This window comes from Podarcis filfolensis, assembly GCF_964270895.1.
Source record: "Podarcis filfolensis genome assembly, chromosome: 5".
Classification (NCBI taxonomy): domain Eukaryota; kingdom Metazoa; phylum Chordata; class Lepidosauria; order Squamata; family Lacertidae; genus Podarcis; species Podarcis filfolensis.
In genome coordinates this window covers 87,651,723-87,669,529 of record NC_139608.1, presented here as the reverse complement: position 1 = coordinate 87,669,529, position 17,807 = coordinate 87,651,723, and positions in this window count along the sequence as shown.

Genomic DNA, 17,807 nt, shown 5'->3' with positions numbered 1-17,807 from the left:
CATATGTTTCCTCCGAAAAACCTTTCAGGGGATCGTTTGCAACAGTTTGGCAGCATTTTTGAGTGAATTGCAGAACGTCAGATTTTTGCTGAAATTGTGACCGCGCGGCTTAGGCATTTTTTCAAAAAAAGTTGTTCAGACGTCGAGGGCTTATTCTGTTTCTGATGATAAAACCCATCTGTTTCCACCGAAAAACCTTTCAGGGGATCGTTTGAAACAGTTTGGCAGCATTTTTGAGTGAATTGTAGAACGTCAGATTTTGGCTGAAATCGTGACCGCGCGGCTTAGGGATTTTTTCAAAAAAAGTTGTTCAGACGGCGAGGGCTTATTCTGTTTCTGATGATAAAACCCATCTGTTTCCACCGAAAAACCTTTCAGGGGATCGTTTGCAACAGTTTGGCAGCATTTTTGAGTGAATTGCAGAACGTCAGATTTTGGCTGAAATTGTGACCGCGCGGCTTAGGGATTTTTTCAAAAAAAGTTGTTCAGACGTCGAGGGCTTATTCTGTTTTTGATGATAAAACCCATCTGTTTCCACCGAAAAACCTTTCAGGGGATCGTTTGCAACACTTTGGCAGCATTTTTGAGTGAATTGCAGAACGTCAGATTTTTGCTGAAATTGTGACCGCGCGGCTTAGGCATTTTTTCAAAAAAAGTTGTTCAGACGTCGAGGGCTTATTCTGTTTCTGATGATAAAAACCCATCTGTTTCCACCGAAAAACCTTTCAGGGGATCGTTTGCAACAGTTTGGAAGCATTTTTGAGTGAATTGCAGAACGTCAGATTTTTGCTGAAATTGTGACCGCGCGGCTTAGGCATTTTTTCAAAAAAAGTTGTTCAGACGTCGAGGGTTTATTCTGTTTCTGATGATAAAACCCATCTGTTTCCACCGATAAACCTTTCAGGGGATCGTTTGCAACAGTTTGGCAGCATTTTTGAGTGAATTGCAGAACGTCAGATTTTTGCTGAAAGTGTGAGCGCGCGGCTTAGGGATTTTTTCAAAAAAAGTTTTTCAGACGTCGAGGGCTTATTCTGTTTCTGATGATAAAACCCATCTGTTTCCACCGAACAACCTTTCAGGGGATCGTTTGCAACAGTTTGGAAGCATTTTTGAGTGAATTGCAGAACGTCAGATTTTGGCTGAAATCGTGACCGCGTGGCTTAGGGATTTTTTCAAAAAAAGTTGTTCCGACGGCGAGGATTATTCTGTTTCTGATGATAAAACCCATCTGTTTCCACCGAAAAACCTTTCAGGGGATCGTTTGCAACACTTTGGCAGCATTTTTGAGTGAATTGCAGAACGTCAGATTTTTGCTGAAATTGTGACCGCGCGGCTTAGGGATTTTTTCAAAAAAAGTTGTTCAGACGTCGAGGGCTTATTCTGTTTCTCATGATAAAAACCCATCTGTTTCCACCGAAAAACCTTTCAGGGGATCGTTTGCAACAGTTTGGAAGCATTTTTGAGTGAATTGCAGAACGTCAGATTTTGGCTGAAATTGTGACTGCGCGGCTTAGGGTTTTTTTCAAAAAAAGTTGTTCAGACGTCGAGGGCTTATTCTGTTATTGATGATAAAACCCATCTGTTTCCACCGAAAAACCTTTCAGGGGATCGTTTGCAACACTTTGGCAGCATTTTTGAGTGAATTGCAGAACGTCAGATTTTTGCTGAAATTGTGACCGCGCGGCTTAGGCATTTTTTCAAAAAAAGTTGTTCAGACGTCGAGGGCTTATTCTGTTTCTGATGATAAAACCCATCTGTTTCCACCGAAAAACCTTTCAGGGGATCGTTTGCAACAGTTTGGCAGCATTTTTGAGTGAATTGCAGAACGTCAGATTTTTGCTGAAAGTGTGAGCGCGCGGCTTAGGCATTTTTTCAAAAAAAGTTGTTCAGACGTCGAGGGCTTATTCTGTTTCTGATGATAAAACCCATCTGTTTCCACCGAAAAACCTTTCAGGGGATCGTTTGCAACAGTTTGGAAGCATTTTTGAGTGAATTGCAGAACGTCAGATTTTGGCTGAAATCGTGACCGCGTGGCTTAGGGATTTTTTCAAAAAAAGTTGTTCCGACGGCGAGGATTATTCTGTTTCTGATGATAAAACCCATCTGTTTCCACCGAAAAACCTTTCAGGGGATCGTTTGCAACACTTTGGCAGCATTTTTGAGTGAATTGCAGAACGTCAGATTTTTGCTGAAATTGTGACCGCGCGGCTTAGGGATTTTTTCAAAAAAAGTTGTTCAGACGTCGAGGGCTTATTCTGTTTCTCATGATAAAAACCCATCTGTTTCCACCGAAAAACCTTTCAGGGGATCGTTTGCAACAGTTTGGAAGCATTTTTGAGTGAATTGCAGAACGTCAGATTTTGGCTGAAATTGTGACTGCGCGGCTTAGGGTTTTTTTCAAAAAAAGTTGTACAGACGTCGAGGGCTTATTCTGTTATTGATGATAAAACCCATCTGTTTCCACCGAAAAACCTTTCAGGGGATCGTTTGCAACACTTTGGCAGCATTTTTGAGTGAATTGCAGAACGTCAGATTTTTGCTGAAATTGTGACCGCGCGGCTTAGGCATTTTTTCAAAAAAAGTTGTTCAGACGTCGAGGGCTTATTCTGTTTCTGATGATAAAACCCATCTGTTTCCACCGAAAAACCTTTCAGGGGATCGTTTGCAACAGTTTGGAAGCATTTTTGAGTGAATTGCAGAACGTCAGATTTTTGCTGAAATTGTGACCGCGCGGCTTAGGCATTTTTTCAAAAAAAGCTGTTCAGACGTCGAGGGTTTATTCTGTTTCTGATGATAAAACCCATCTGTTTCCACCGAAAAACCTTTCAGGGGATCGTTTGCAACAGTTTGGCAGCATTTTTGAGTGAATTGCAGAACGTCAGATTTTTGCTGAAAGTGTGAGCGCGCGGCTTAGGGATTTTTTCAAAAAAAGTTGTTCAGACGTCGAGGGCTTATTCTGTTTCTCATGATAAAAACCCATCTGTTTCCACCGAAAAACCTTTCAGGGGATCGTTTGCAAAAGTTTGGCAGCATTTTTGAGTGAATTGCAGAACGTCAGATTTTTGCTGAAATTGTGACCGCGCGGCTTAGGCATTTTTTCAAAAAAAGTTGTTCAGACGTCGAGGGCTTATTCTGTTTCTGATGATAAAACCCATCTGTTTCCACCGAACAACCTTTCAGGGGATCGTTTGCAACAGTTTGGCAGCATTTTTGAGTGAATTGCAGAACGTCAGATTTTGGCTGAAATCGTGACCGCGTGGCTTAGGGATTTTTTCAAAAAAAGTTGTTCCGACGGCGAGGATTATTCTGTTTCTGATGATAAAACCCATCTGTTTCCACCGAAAAACCTTTCAGGGGATCGTTTGCAACACTTTGGCAGCATTTTTGAGTGAATTGCAGAACGTCAGATTTTTGCTGAAAGTGTGAGCGCGCGGCTTAGGGATTTTTTCAAAAAAAGTTGTTCAGACGTCGAGGGCTTATTCTGTTTCTCATGATAAAAACCCATCTGTTTCCACCGAAAAACCTTTCAGGGGATCGTTTGCAACAGTTTGGAAGCATTTTTGAGTGAATTGCAGAACGTCAGATTTTTGCTGAAATTGTGACCGCGCGGCTTAGGCATTTTTTCAAAAAAAGTTGTTCAGACGTCGAGGGCTTATTCTGTTTCTGATGATAAAACCCATCTGTTTCCACCGAAAAACCTTTCAGGGGATCGTTTGCAACAGTTTGGAAGCATTTTTGAGTGAATTGCAGAACGTCAGATTTTTGCTGAAATTGTGACCGCGCGGCTTAGGGATTTTTTCAAAAAAAGTTGTTCCGACGTCGAGGGCTTATTCTGTTTCTGATGATAAAACCCATCTGTTTCCACCTAAAAACCTTTCAGGGGATCGTTTGCAACAGTTTGGAAGCATTTTTGAGTGAATTGCAGAACGACAGATTATGGCTGAAATTGTGACCGCGCGGCTTAGGGATTTTTTCAAAAAAAGTTGTTCCGACGGCGAGGGCTTATTCTGTTTTTGATGATAAAACCCATCTGTTTCCACCGAAAAACCTTTCAGGGGATCGTTTGCAACACTTTGGCAGCATTTTTGAGTGAATTGCAGAACGTCAGATTTTGGCTGAAATCGTGACCGCGCGTCTTAGGGTTTTTTTCAAAAAAAGTTGTTCAGACGTCGAGCGCTTATTCTGTTTTTGATGATAAAACCCATCTGTTTGCACCGAAAAACCTTTCAGGGGATCGTTTGCAACACTTTGGCAGCATTTTTGAGTGAATTGCAGAACGTCAGATTTTTTCTGAAATTGTGACCGCGCGGCTTAGGCATTTTTTCAAAAAAAGTTGTTCAGACGTCGAGGGCTTATTCTGTTTCTGATAATAAAACCCATCTGTTTCCACCGAAAAACCTTTCAGGGGATCGTTTGCAACAGTTTGGCAGCATTTTTGAGTGAATTGCAGAACGTCAGATTTTTGCTGAAATTGTGACCGCGCGGCTTAGGGATTTTTTCAAAAAAAGTTGTTCCGACGTCGAGCGCTTATTCTGTTTTTGATGATAAAACCCATCTGTTTGCACCGAAAAACCTTTCAGGGGATCGTTTGCAACACTTTGGCAGCATTTTTGAGTGAATTGCAGAACGTCAGATTTTTGCTGAAATTGTGACCGCGCGGCATAGGGATTTTTTCAAAAAAAGTTGTTCAGACGTCGAGGGCTTATTCTGCTTCTGATGATAAAAACCCATCTGTTTCCACCGAAAAACCTTTCAGGGGATCGTTTGCAACACTTTGGCAGCATTTTTGAGTGAATTGCAGAACGTCAGATTTTGGCTGAAATCGTGACCGCGCGGCTTAGGGTTTTTTTCAAAAAAAGTTGTTCAGACGTCGAGGGCTTATTCTGTTTCTGATAATAAAACCCATCTGTTTCCACCGAAAAACATTTCAGGGGATCGTTTGCAACAGTTTGGCAGCATTTTTGAGTGAATTGCAGAACGTCAGATTTTTGCTGAAATTGTGACCGCGCGGCTTAGGGATTTTTTCAAAAAAAGTTGTTCAGACGTCGAGGGCTTATTCTGTTTCTCATGATAAAAACGCATCTGTTTCCACCGAAAAACCTTTCAGGGGATCGTTTGCAACAGTTTGGAAGCATTTTTGAGTGAATTGCAGAACGTCAGATTTTGGCTGAAATTGTGACCGCGCGGCTTAGGCATTTTTTCAAAAAAAGTTGTTCCGACGTCGAGGGCTTATTCTGTTTCTGATGATAAAACCCATCTGTTTCCACCGAAAAACCTTTCAGGGGATCGTTTGCAACACTTTGGAAGCATTTTTGAGTGAATTGCAGAACGTCAGATTTTTGCTGAAATTGTGACCGCGCGGCTTAGGCATTTTTTCAAAAAAAGTTGTTCAGACGTCGAGGGTTTATTCTGTTTCTGATGATAAAACCCATCTGTTTCCACCGAAAAACCTTTCAGGGGATCGTTTGCAACAGTTTGGCAGCATTTTTGAGTGAATTGCAGAACGTCAGATTTTTGCTGGAATTGTGAGCGCGCGGCTTAGGGATTTTTTCAAAAAAAGTTGTTCAGACGTCGAGGGCTTATTCTGTTTCTCATGATAAAAACCCATCTGTTTCCACCGAAAAACCTTTCAGGGGATCGTTTGCAACAGTTTGGCAGCATTTTTGAGTGAATTGCAGAACGTCAGATTTTTGCTGGAATTGTGAGCGCGCGGCTTAGGGATTTTTTCAAAAAAAGTTGTTCAGACGTCGAGGGCTTATTCTGTTTCTCATGATAAAAACCCATATGTTTCCTCCGAAAAACCTTTCAGGGGATCGTTTGCAACAGTTTGGCAGCATTTTTGAGTGAATTGCAGAACGTCAGATTTTTGCTGAAATTGTGACCGCGCGGCTTAGGCATTTTTTCAAAAAAAGTTGTTCAGACGTCGAGGGCTTATTCTGTTTCTGATGATAAAACCCATCTGTTTCCACCGAAAAACCTTTCAGGGGATCGTTTGAAACAGTTTGGCAGCATTTTTGAGTGAATTGTAGAACGTCAGATTTTGGCTGAAATCGTGACCGCGCGGCTTAGGGATTTTTTCAAAAAAAGTTGTTCAGACGGCGAGGGCTTATTCTGTTTCTGATGATAAAACCCATCTGTTTCCACCGAAAAACCTTTCAGGGGATCGTTTGCAACAGTTTGGCAGCATTTTTGAGTGAATTGCAGAACGTCAGATTTTGGCTGAAATTGTGACCGCGCGGCTTAGGGATTTTTTCAAAAAAAGTTGTTCAGACGTCGAGGGCTTATTCTGTTTTTGATGATAAAACCCATCTGTTTCCACCGAAAAACCTTTCAGGGGATCGTTTGCAACACTTTGGCAGCATTTTTGAGTGAATTGCAGAACGTCAGATTTTTGCTGAAATTGTGACCGCGCGGCTTAGGCATTTTTTCAAAAAAAGTTGTTCAGACGTCGAGGGCTTATTCTGTTTCTGATGATAAAAACCCATCTGTTTCCACCGAAAAACCTTTCAGGGGATCGTTTGCAACAGTTTGGAAGCATTTTTGAGTGAATTGCAGAACGTCAGATTTTTGCTGAAATTGTGACCGCGCGGCTTAGGCATTTTTTCAAAAAAAGTTGTTCAGACGTCGAGGGTTTATTCTGTTTCTGATGATAAAACCCATCTGTTTCCACCGAAAAACCTTTCAGGGGATCGTTTGCAACAGTTTGGCAGCATTTTTGAGTGAATTGCAGAACGTCAGATTTTTGCTGAAAGTGTGAGCGCGCGGCTTAGGGATTTTTTCAAAAAAAGTTGTTCAGACGTCGAGGGCTTATTCTGTTTCTGATGATAAAACCCATCTGTTTCCACCGAACAACCTTTCAGGGGATCGTTTGCAACAGTTTGGCAGCATTTTTGAGTGAATTGCAGAACGTCAGATTTTGGCTGAAATCGTGACCGCGTGGCTTAGGGATTTTTTCAAAAAAAGTTGTTCCGACGGCGAGGATTATTCTGTTTCTGATGATAAAACCCATCTGTTTCCACCGAAAAACCTTTCAGGGGATCGTTTGCAACACTTTGGCAGCATTTTTGAGTGAATTGCAGAACGTCAGATTTTTGCTGAAATTGTGACCGCGCGGTTTAAGGATTTTTTCAAAAAAAGTTGTTCAGACGTCGAGGGCTTATTCTGTTTCTCATGATAAAAACCCATCTGTTTCCACCGAAAAACCTTTCAGGGGATCGTTTGCAACAGTTTGGAAGCATTTTTGAGTGAATTGCAGAACGTCAGATTTTGGCTGAAATTGTGACTGCGCGGCTTAGGGTTTTTTTCAAAAAAAGTTGTTCAGACGTCGAGGGCTTATTCTGTTATTGATGATAAAACCCATCTGTTTCCACCGAAAAACCTTTCAGGGGATCGTTTGCAACACTTTGGCAGCATTTTTGAGTGAATTGCAGAACGTCAGATTTTTGCTGAAATTGTGACCGCGCGGCTTAGGCATTTTTTCAAAAAAAGTTGTTCAGACGTCGAGGGCTTATTCTGTTTCTGATGATAAAACCCATCTGTTTCCACCGAAAAACCTTTCAGGGGATCGTTTGCAACAGTTTGGCAGCATTTTTGAGTGAATTGCAGAACGTCAGATTTTTGCTGAAAGTGTGAGCGCGCGGCTTTGGCATTTTTTCAAAAAAAGTTGTTCAGACGTCGAGGGCTTATTCTGTTTCTGATGATAAAACCCATCTGTTTCCACCGAAAAACCTTTCAGGGGATCGTTTGCAACAGTTTGGAAGCATTTTTGAGTGAATTGCAGAACGTCAGATTTTGGCTGAAATCGTGACCGCGTGGCTTAGGGATTTTTTCAAAAAAAGTTGTTCCGACGGCGAGGATTATTCTGTTTCTGATGATAAAACCCATCTGTTTCCACCGAAAAACCTTTCAGGGGATCGTTTGCAACACTTTGGCAGCATTTTTGAGTGAATTGCAGAACGTCAGATTTTGGCTGAAATTGTGACCGCGCGGCTTAGGGATTTTTTCAAAAAAAGTTGTTCAGACGTCGAGGGCTTATTCTGTTTCTCATGATAAAAACCCATCTGTTTCCACCGAAAAACCTTTCAGGGGATCGTTTGCAACAGTTTGGAAGCATTTTTGAGTGAATTGCAGAACGTCAGATTTTTGCTGAAATTGTGACCGCGCGGCTTAGGCATTTTTTCAAAAAAAGCTGTTCAGACGTCGAGGGTTTATTCTGTTTCTGATGATAAAACCCATCTGTTTCCACCGAAAAACCTTTCAGGGGATCGTTTGCAACAGTTTGGCAGCATTTTTGAGTGAATTGCAGAACGTCAGATTTTTGCTGAAAGTGTGAGCGCGCGGCTTAGGGATTTTTTCAAAAAAAGTTGTTCAGACGTCGAGGGCTTATTCTGTTTCTCATGATAAAAACCCATCTGTTTCCACCGAAAAACCTTTCAGGGGATCGTTTGCAAAAGTTTGGCAGCATTTTTGAGTGAATTGCAGAACGTCAGATTTTTGCTGAAATTGTGACCGCGCGGCTTAGGCATTTTTTCAAAAAAAGTTGTTCAGACGTCGAGGGCTTATTCTGTTTCTGATGATAAAACCCATCTGTTTCCACCGAACAACCTTTCAGGGGATCGTTTGCAACAGTTTGGCAGCATTTTTGAGTGAATTGCAGAACGTCAGATTTTGGCTGAAATCGTGACCGCGTGGCTTAGGGATTTTTTCAAAAAAAGTTGTTCCGACGGCGAGGATTATTCTGTTTCTGATGATAAAACCCATCTGTTTCCACCGAAAAACCTTTCAGGGGATCGTTTGCAACACTTTGGCAGCATTTTTGAGTGAATTGCAGAACGTCAGATTTTTGCTGAAAGTGTGAGCGCGCGGCTTAGGGATTTTTTCAAAAAAAGTTGTTCAGACGTCGAGGGCTTATTCTGTTTCTCATGATAAAAACCCATCTGTTTCCACCGAAAAACCTTTCAGGGGATCGTTTGCAACAGTTTGGAAGCATTTTTGAGTGAATTGCAGAACGTCAGATTTTTGCTGAAATTGTGACCGCGCGGCTTAGGCATTTTTTCAAAAAAAGTTGTTCAGACGTCGAGGGCTTATTCTGTTTCTGATGATAAAACCCATCTGTTTCCACCGAAAAACCTTTCAGGGGATCGTTTGCAACAGTTTGGAAGCATTTTTGAGTGAATTGCAGAACGTCAGATTTTGGCTGAAATCGTGACCGCGTGGCTTAGGGATTTTTTCAAAAAAAGTTGTTCCGACGGCGAGGGCTTATTCTGTTATTGATGATAAAACCCATCTGTTTCCACCGAAAAACCTTTCAGGGGATCGTTTGCAACACTTTGGCAGCATTTTTGAGTGAATTGCAGAACGTCAGATTTTTGCTGAAATTGTGACCGCGCGGCTTAGGGATTTTTTCAAAAAAAGTTGTTCCGACGTCGAGGGCTTATTCTGTTTCTGATGATAAAACCCATCTGTTTCCACCGAAAAACCTTTCAGGGGATCGTTTGCAACAGTTTGGCAGCATTTTTGAGTGAATTGCAGAACGTCAGATTTTGGCTGAAATCGTGACCGCGCGGCTTAGGGTTTTTTTCAAAAAAAGTTGTTCAGACGTAGAGGGCTTATTCTGTTTTTGATGATAAAACCCATCTGTTTCCACCGAAAAACCTTTCAGGGGATCGTTTGCAACACTTTGGCAGCATTTTTGAGTGAATTGCAGAACGTCAGATTTTTGCTGAAATTGTGACCGCGCAGCTTAGGGATTTTTTCAAAAAAAGTTGTTCCGACGTCGAGGGCTTATTCTGTTTCTGATGATAAAACCCATCTGTTTCCACCGAAAAACCTTTCAGGGGATCGTTTGCAACACTTTGGCAGCATTTTTGAGTGAATTGCAGAACGTCAGATTTTTGCTGAAATTGTGACCGCGCGGCTTAGGCATTTTTTCAAAAAAAGTTGTTCCGACGTCGAGGGCTTATTCTGTTTCTGATTTTAAAACCCATCTGTTTCCACCGAAAAACCTTTCAGGGGATCGTTTGCAACACTTTGGCAGCATTTTTGAGTGAATTGCAGAACGTCAGATTTTGGCTGAAATCGTGACCGCGCGGCTTAGGGTTTTTTTCAAAAAAAGTTGTTCAGACGACGAGGGCTTATTCTGTTTTTGATGATAAAACCCATCTGTTTCCACCGAAAAACCTTTCAGGGGATCGTTTGCAACACTTTGGCAGCATTTTTGAGTGAATTGCAGAACGTCAGATTTTTGCTGAAATTGTGACCACGCGGCTTAGGGATTTTTTCAAAAAAAGTTGTTCAGACGTCGAGGGCTTATTCTGTTTCTGATGATAAAACCCATCTGTTTCCACCGGAAAAGCTTTCAGGGGATTGTTTGCAACAGTTTGGAAGCCTTTTTGAGTGAATTGCAGAACGTCAGATTTTTGCTGAAATTGTGACCGCGCGGCTTAGGGTTTTTTTCAAAAAAAGTTGTTCAGACGTCGAGGGCTTATTCTGTTTTTGATGATAAAACCCATCTTTTTCCACCGAAAAACCTTTCAGGGGATCGTTTGCAAAACTTTGGCAGCATTTTTGAGTGAATTGCAGAACGTCAGATTTTTGCTGAAATTGTGACCGCGCGGCTTAGGGATTTTTTCAAAAAAAAGTTGTTCAGACGTCGAGGGCTTATTCTGTTTCTGATGATAAAACCCATCTGTTTCCACCGAAAAATCTTTCAGGGGATCGTTTGCAACAGTTTGGCAGCATTTTTGAGTGAATTGCAGAACGTCAGATTTTTGCTGAAATTGTGACCGCGCGGCTTAGGCATTTTTTCAAAAAAAGTGGTTCCGACGTCGAGGGCTTATTCTGTTTCTGATTTTAAAACCCATCTGTTTCCACCGAAAAACCTTTCAGGGGATCGTTTGCAACACTTTGGCAGCATTTTTGAGTGAATTGCAGAACGTCAGATTTTTGCTGAAATTGTGACCGCGCGGCTTAGGGATTTTTTCATAAAATGTTGTTCGGACGTCGAGGGCTTATTCTGTTTCTCATGATAAAAACCCATCTGTTTCCACCGAAAAACCTTTCAGGGGATCGTTTGCAACACTTTGGCAGCATTTTTGAGTGAATTGCAGAACGTCAGATTTTTGCTGAAAGTGTGAGCGCGCGGCTTAGGGATTTTTTCAAAAAAAGTTGTTCAGACGTCGAGGGCTTATTCTGTTTCTCATGATAAAAACCCATCTGTTTCCACCGAAAAACCTTTCAGGGGATCGTTTGCAACAGTTTGGAAGCATTTTTGAGTGAATTGCAGAACGTCAGATTTTTGCTGAAATTGTGACCGCGCGGCTTAGGCATTTTTTCAAAAAAAGTTGTTCAGACGTCGAGGGCTTATTCTGTTTCTGATGATAAAACCCATCTGTTTCCACCGAAAAACCTTTCAGGGGATCGTTTGCAACAGTTTGGAAGCATTTTTGAGTGAATTGCAGAACGTCAGATTTTGGCTGAAATCGTGACCGCGTGGCTTAGGGATTTTTTCAAAAAAAGTTGTTCCGACGGCGAGGGCTTATTCTGTTATTGATGATAAAACCCATCTGTTTCCACCGAAAAACCTTTCAGGGGATCGTTTGCAACACTTTGGCAGCATTTTTGAGTGAATTGCAGAACGTCAGATTTTTGCTGAAATTGTGACCGCGCGGCTTAGGGATTTTTTCAAAAAAAGTTGTTCCGACGTCGAGGGCTTATTCTGTTTCTGATGATAAAACCCATCTGTTTCCACCGAAAAACCTTTCAGGGGATCGTTTGCAACAGTTTGGCAGCATTTTTGAGTGAATTGCAGAACGTCAGATTTTGGCTGAAATCGTGACCGCGCGGCTTAGGGTTTTTTTCAAAAAAAGTTGTTCAGACGTAGAGGGCTTATTCTGTTTTTGATGATAAAACCCATCTGTTTCCACCGAAAAACCTTTCAGGGGATCGTTTGCAACACTTTGGCAGCATTTTTGAGTGAATTGCAGAACGTCAGATTTTTGCTGAAATTGTGACCGCGCAGCTTAGGGATTTTTTCAAAAAAAGTTGTTCCGACATCGAGGGCTTATTCTGTTTCTGATGATAAAACCCATCTGTTTCCACCGAAAAACCTTTCAGGGGATCGTTTGCAACACTTTGGCAGCATTTTTGAGTGAATTGCAGAACGTCAGATTTTTGCTGAAATTGTGACCGCGCGGCTTAGGCATTTTTTCAAAAAAAGTTGTTCCGACGTCGAGGGCTTATTCTGTTTCTGATTTTAAAACCCATCTGTTTCCACCGAAAAACCTTTCAGGGGATCGTTTGCAACACTTTGGCAGCATTTTTGAGTGAATTGCAGAACGTCAGATTTTGGCTGAAATCGTGACCGCGCGGCTTAGGGTTTTTTTCAAAAAAAGTTGTTCAGACGACGAGGGCTTATTCTGTTTTTGATGATAAAACCCATCTGTTTCCACCGAAAAACCTTTCAGGGGATCGTTTGCAACACTTTGGCAGCATTTTTGAGTGAATTGCAGAACGTCAGATTTTTGCTGAAATTGTGACCACGCGGCTTAGGGATTTTTTCAAAAAAAGTTGTTCAGACGTCGAGGGCTTATTCTGTTTCTGATGATAAAACCCATCTGTTTCCACCGGAAAAGCTTTCAGGGGATTGTTTGCAACAGTTTGGAAGCCTTTTTGAGTGAATTGCAGAACGTCAGATTTTTGCTGAAATTGTGACCGCGCGGCTTAGGGTTTTTTTCAAAAAAAGTTGTTCAGACGTCGAGGGCTTATTCTGTTTTTGATGATAAAACCCATCTTTTTCCACCGAAAAACCTTTCAGGGGATCGTTTGCAAAACTTTGGCAGCATTTTTGAGTGAATTGCAGAACGTCAGATTTTTGCTGAAATTGTGACCGCGCGGCTTAGGGATTTTTTCAAAAAAAAGTTGTTCAGACGTCGAGGGCTTATTCTGTTTCTGATGATAAAACCCATCTGTTTCCACCGAAAAATCTTTCAGGGGATCGTTTGCAACAGTTTGGCAGCATTTTTGAGTGAATTGCAGAACGTCAGATTTTTGCTGAAATTGTGACCGCGCGGCTTAGGCATTTTTTCAAAAAAAGTGGTTCCGACGTCGAGGGCTTATTCTGTTTCTGATTTTAAAACCCATCTGTTTCCACCGAAAAACCTTTCAGGGGATCGTTTGCAACACTTTGGCAGCATTTTTGAGTGAATTGCAGAACGTCAGATTTTTGCTGAAATTGTGACCGCGCGGCTTAGGGATTTTTTCATAAAATGTTGTTCGGACGTCGAGGGCTTATTCTGTTTCTCATGATAAAAACCCATCTGTTTCCACCGAAAAACCTTTCAGGGGATCGTTTGCAACAGTTTGGAAGCATTTTTGAGTGAATTGCAGAACGTCAGATTTTGGCTGAAATCGTGACCGCGCGGCTTAGGGTTTTTTTCAAAAAAAGTTGTTCAGACGACGAGGGCTTATTCTGTTTTTGATGATAAAACCCATCTGTTTCCACCGAAAAACCTTTCAGGGGATCGTTTGCAACACTTTGGCAGCATTTTTGAGTGAATTGCAGAACGTCAGATTTTTGCTGAAATTGTGACCGCGCGGCTTAGGGATTTTTTCAAAAAAAGTTTTTCAGACGTCGAGGGCTTATTCTGTTTCTGATGATAAAACCCATCTGTTTCCACCGGAAAAGCTTTCAGGGGATTGTTTGCAACAGTTTGGAAGCCTTTTTGAGTGAATTGCAGAACGTCAGATTTTTGCTGAAATTGTGACTGCGCGGCTTAGGGTTTTTTTCAAAAAAAGTTGTTCAGACGTCGAGGGCTTATTCTTTTTTTGATGATAAAACCCATCTGTTTCCACCGAAAAACCTTTCAGGGGATCGTTTGCAACACTTTGGCAGCATTTTTGAGTGAATTGCAGAACGTCAGATTTTTGCTGAAATTGTGACCGCGCGGCTTAGGGATTTTTTCAAAAAAAGTTGTTCCGACGTCGAGGGCTTATTCTGTTTCTCATGATAAAAACCCATCTGTTTCCACCGAAAAACCTTTCAGAGGATCGTTTGCAACAGTTTGGCAGCATTTTTGAGTGAATTGCAGAACGTCAGATTTTTGCTGAAATTGTGACCGCGCGGCTTAGGCATTTTTTCAAATAAAGTTGTTCAGACGTCGAGGGCTTATTCTGTTTCTGATGATAAAATCCATCTGTTTCCACCGAAAAACCTTTCAGGGGATCATTTGCAACAGTTTGGCAGCATTTTTGAGTGAATTGCAGAACGTCAGATTTTTGCTGAAATTGTGACCGCGCGGCTTAGGGTTTTTTTCAAAAAAAGTTGTTCAGACGTCGAGGGCTTATTCTGTTTTTGATGATAAAACCCATCTGTTTCCACCGAAAAACCTTTCAGGGGATCGTTTGCAACACTTTGGCAGCATTTTTGAGTGAATTGCAGAACGTCAGATTTTTGCTGAAATTGTGACCGCGCGGCTTAGGCATTTTTTCAAAAAAAGTTGTTCAGACGTCGAGGGCTTATGCTGTTTCTGATGATAAAACCCATCTGTTTCCACCGAAAAACCTTTCAGGGGATCGTTTGCAACAGTTTGGCAGCATTTTTGAGTGAATTGCAGAACGTCAGATTTTTGCTGAAATTGTGACCGCGCGGCTTAGGCATTTTTTCAAAAAAAGTTCTTCCGACGTCTAGGGCTTATTCTGTTTCTGATTTTAAAACCCATCTGTTTCCACCGAAAAACCTTTCAGGGGATCGTTTGCAACACTTTGGCAGCATTTTTGAGTGAATTGCAGAACGTCAGATTTTTGCTGAAATTGTGACCGCGCGGCTTAGGGATTTTTTCAAAAAAAGTTGTTCGGACGTCGAGGGCTTATTCTGTTTCTCATGATAAAAACCCATCTGTTTCCACCGAAAAACCTTTCAGGGGATCGTTTGCAACACTTTGGCAGCATTTTTGAGTGAATTGCAGAACGTCAGATTTTTGCTGAAATTGTGACCGCGCGGCTTAGGGATTTTTTCAAAAAAAGTTGTTCAGACGTCGAGGGCTTATTCTGTTTCTCATGATAAAAACCCATCTGTTTCCACCGAAAAACCTTTCAGGGGATCGTTTGCAACAGTTTGGAAGCATTTTTGAGTGAATTGCAGAACGTCAGATTTTGGCTGAAATCGTGACCGCGCGGCTTAGGGTTTTTTTCAAAAAAAGTTGTTCAGACGTCGAGGGCTTATTCTGTTTCTGATGATAAAACCCATCTGTTTCCACCGAAAAATCTTTCAGGGGATCGTTTGCAACAGTTTGGCAGCATTTTTGAGTGAATTGCAGAACGTCAGATTTTTGCTGAAATTGTGACCGCGCGGCTTAGGCATTTTTTCAAAAAAAGTGGTTCCGACGTCGAGGGCTTATTCTGTTTCTGATTTTAAAACCCATCTGTTTCCACCGAAAAACCTTTCAGGGGATCGTTTGCAACACTTTGGCAGCATTTTTGAGTGAATTGCAGAACGTCAGATTTTTGCTGAAATTGTGACCGCGCGGCTTAGGGATTTTTTCATAAAATGTTGTTCGGACGTCGAGGGCTTATTCTGTTTCTCATGATAAAAACCCATCTGTTTCCACCGAAAAACCTTTCAGGGGATCGTTTGCAACAGTTTGGAAGCATTTTTGAGTGAATTGCAGAACGTCAGATTTTGGCTGAAATCGTGACCGCGCGGCTTAGGGTTTTTTTCAAAAAAAGTTGTTCAGACGACGAGGGCTTATTCTGTTTTTGATGATAAAACCCATCTGTTTCCACCGAAAAACCTTTCAGGGGATCGTTTGCAACACTTTGGCAGCATTTTTGAGTGAATTGCAGAACGTCAGATTTTTGCTGAAATTGTGACCGCGCGGCTTAGGGATTTTTTCAAAAAAAGTTGTTCAGACGTCGAGGGCTTATTCTGTTTCTGATGATAAAACCCATCTGTTTCCACCGGAAAAGCTTTCAGGGGATTGTTTGCAACAGTTTGGAAGCCTTTTTGAGTGAATTGCAGAACGTCAGATTTTTGCTGAAATTGTGACTGCGCGGCTTAGGGTTTTTTTCAAAAAAAGTTGTTCAGACGTCGAGGGCTTATTCTTTTTTTGATGATAAAACCCATCTGTTTCCACCGAAAAACCTTTCAGGGGATCGTTTGCAACACTTTGGCAGCATTTTTGAGTGAATTGCAGAACGTCAGATTTTTGCTGAAATTGTGACCGCGCGGCTTAGGGATTTTTTCAAAAAAAGTTGTTCCGACGTCGAGGGCTTATTCTGTTTCTCATGATAAAAACCCATCTGTTTCCACCGAAAAACCTTTCAGAGGATCGTTTGCAACACTTTGGCAGCATTTTTGAGTGAATTGCAGAACGTCAGATTTTTGCTGAAATTGTGACCGCGCGGCTTAGGCATTTTTTCAAATAAAGTTGTTCAGACGTCGAGGGCTTATTCTGTTTTTGATGATAAAACCCATCTGTTTCCACCGAAAAACCTTTCAGGGGATCATTTGCAACAGTTTGGCAGCATTTTTGAGTGAATTGCAGAACGTCAGATTTTTGCTGAAATTGTGACCGCGCGGCTTAGGGTTTTTTTCAAAAAAAGTTGTTCAGACGTCGAGGGCTTATTCTGTTTTTGATGATAAAACCCATCTGTTTCCACCGAAAAACCTTTCAGGGGATCGTTTGCAACACTTTGGCAGCATTTTTGAGTGAATTGCAGAACGTCAGATTTTTGCTGAAATTGTGACCGCGCGGCTTAGGCATTTTTTCAAAAAAAGTTGTTCAGACGTCGAGGGCTTATGCTGTTTCTGATGATAAAACCCATCTGTTTCCACCGAAAAACCTTTCAGGGGATCGTTTGCAACAGTTTGGCAGCATTTTTGAGTGAATTGCAGAACGTCAGATTTTTGCTGAAATTGTGACCGCGCGGCTTAGGCATTTTTTCAAAAAAAGTTGTTCCGACGTCGAGGGCTTATTCTGTTTCTGATTTTAAAACCCATCTGTTTCCACCGAAAAACCTTTCAGGGGATCGTTTGCAACACTTTGGCAGCATTTTTGAGTGAATTGCAGAACGTCAGATTTTTGCTGAAATTGTGACCGCGCGGCTTAGGGATTTTTTCAAAAAAAGTTGTTCGGACGTCGAGGGCTTATTCTGTTTCTCATGATAAAAACCCATCTGTTTCCACCGAAAAACCTTTCAGGGGATCGTTTGCAACACTTTGGCAGCATTTTTGAGTGAATTGCAGAACGTCAGATTTTTGCTGAAATTGTGACCGCGCGGCTTAGGCATTTTTTCAAAAAAAGTTGTTCAGACGTCGAGGGCTTATTCTGTTTCTCATGATAAAAACCCATCTGTTTCCACCGAAAAACCTTTCAGGGGATCGTTTGCAACAGTTTGGAAGCATTTTTGAGTGAATTGCAGAACGTCAGATTTTGGCTGAAATCGTGACCGCGCGGCTTAGGGTTTTTTTCAAAAAAAGTTGTTCAGACGACGAGGGCTTATTCTGTTTTTGATGATAAAACCCATCTGTTTCCACCGAAAAACCTTTCAGGGGATCGTTTGCAACACTTTGGCAGCATTTTTGAGTGAATTGCAGAACGTCAGATTTTTGCTGAAATTGTGACCGCGCGGCTTAGGGATTTTTTCAAAAAAAGTTGTTCCGACGTCGAGGGCTTATTCTGTTTCTGATGATAAAACCCATCTGTTTCCACCGGAAAAGCTTTCAGGGGATCGTTTGCAACAGTTTGGCAGCATTTTTGAGTGAATTGCAGAACGTCAGATTTTTGCTGGAATTGTGAGCGCGCGGCTTA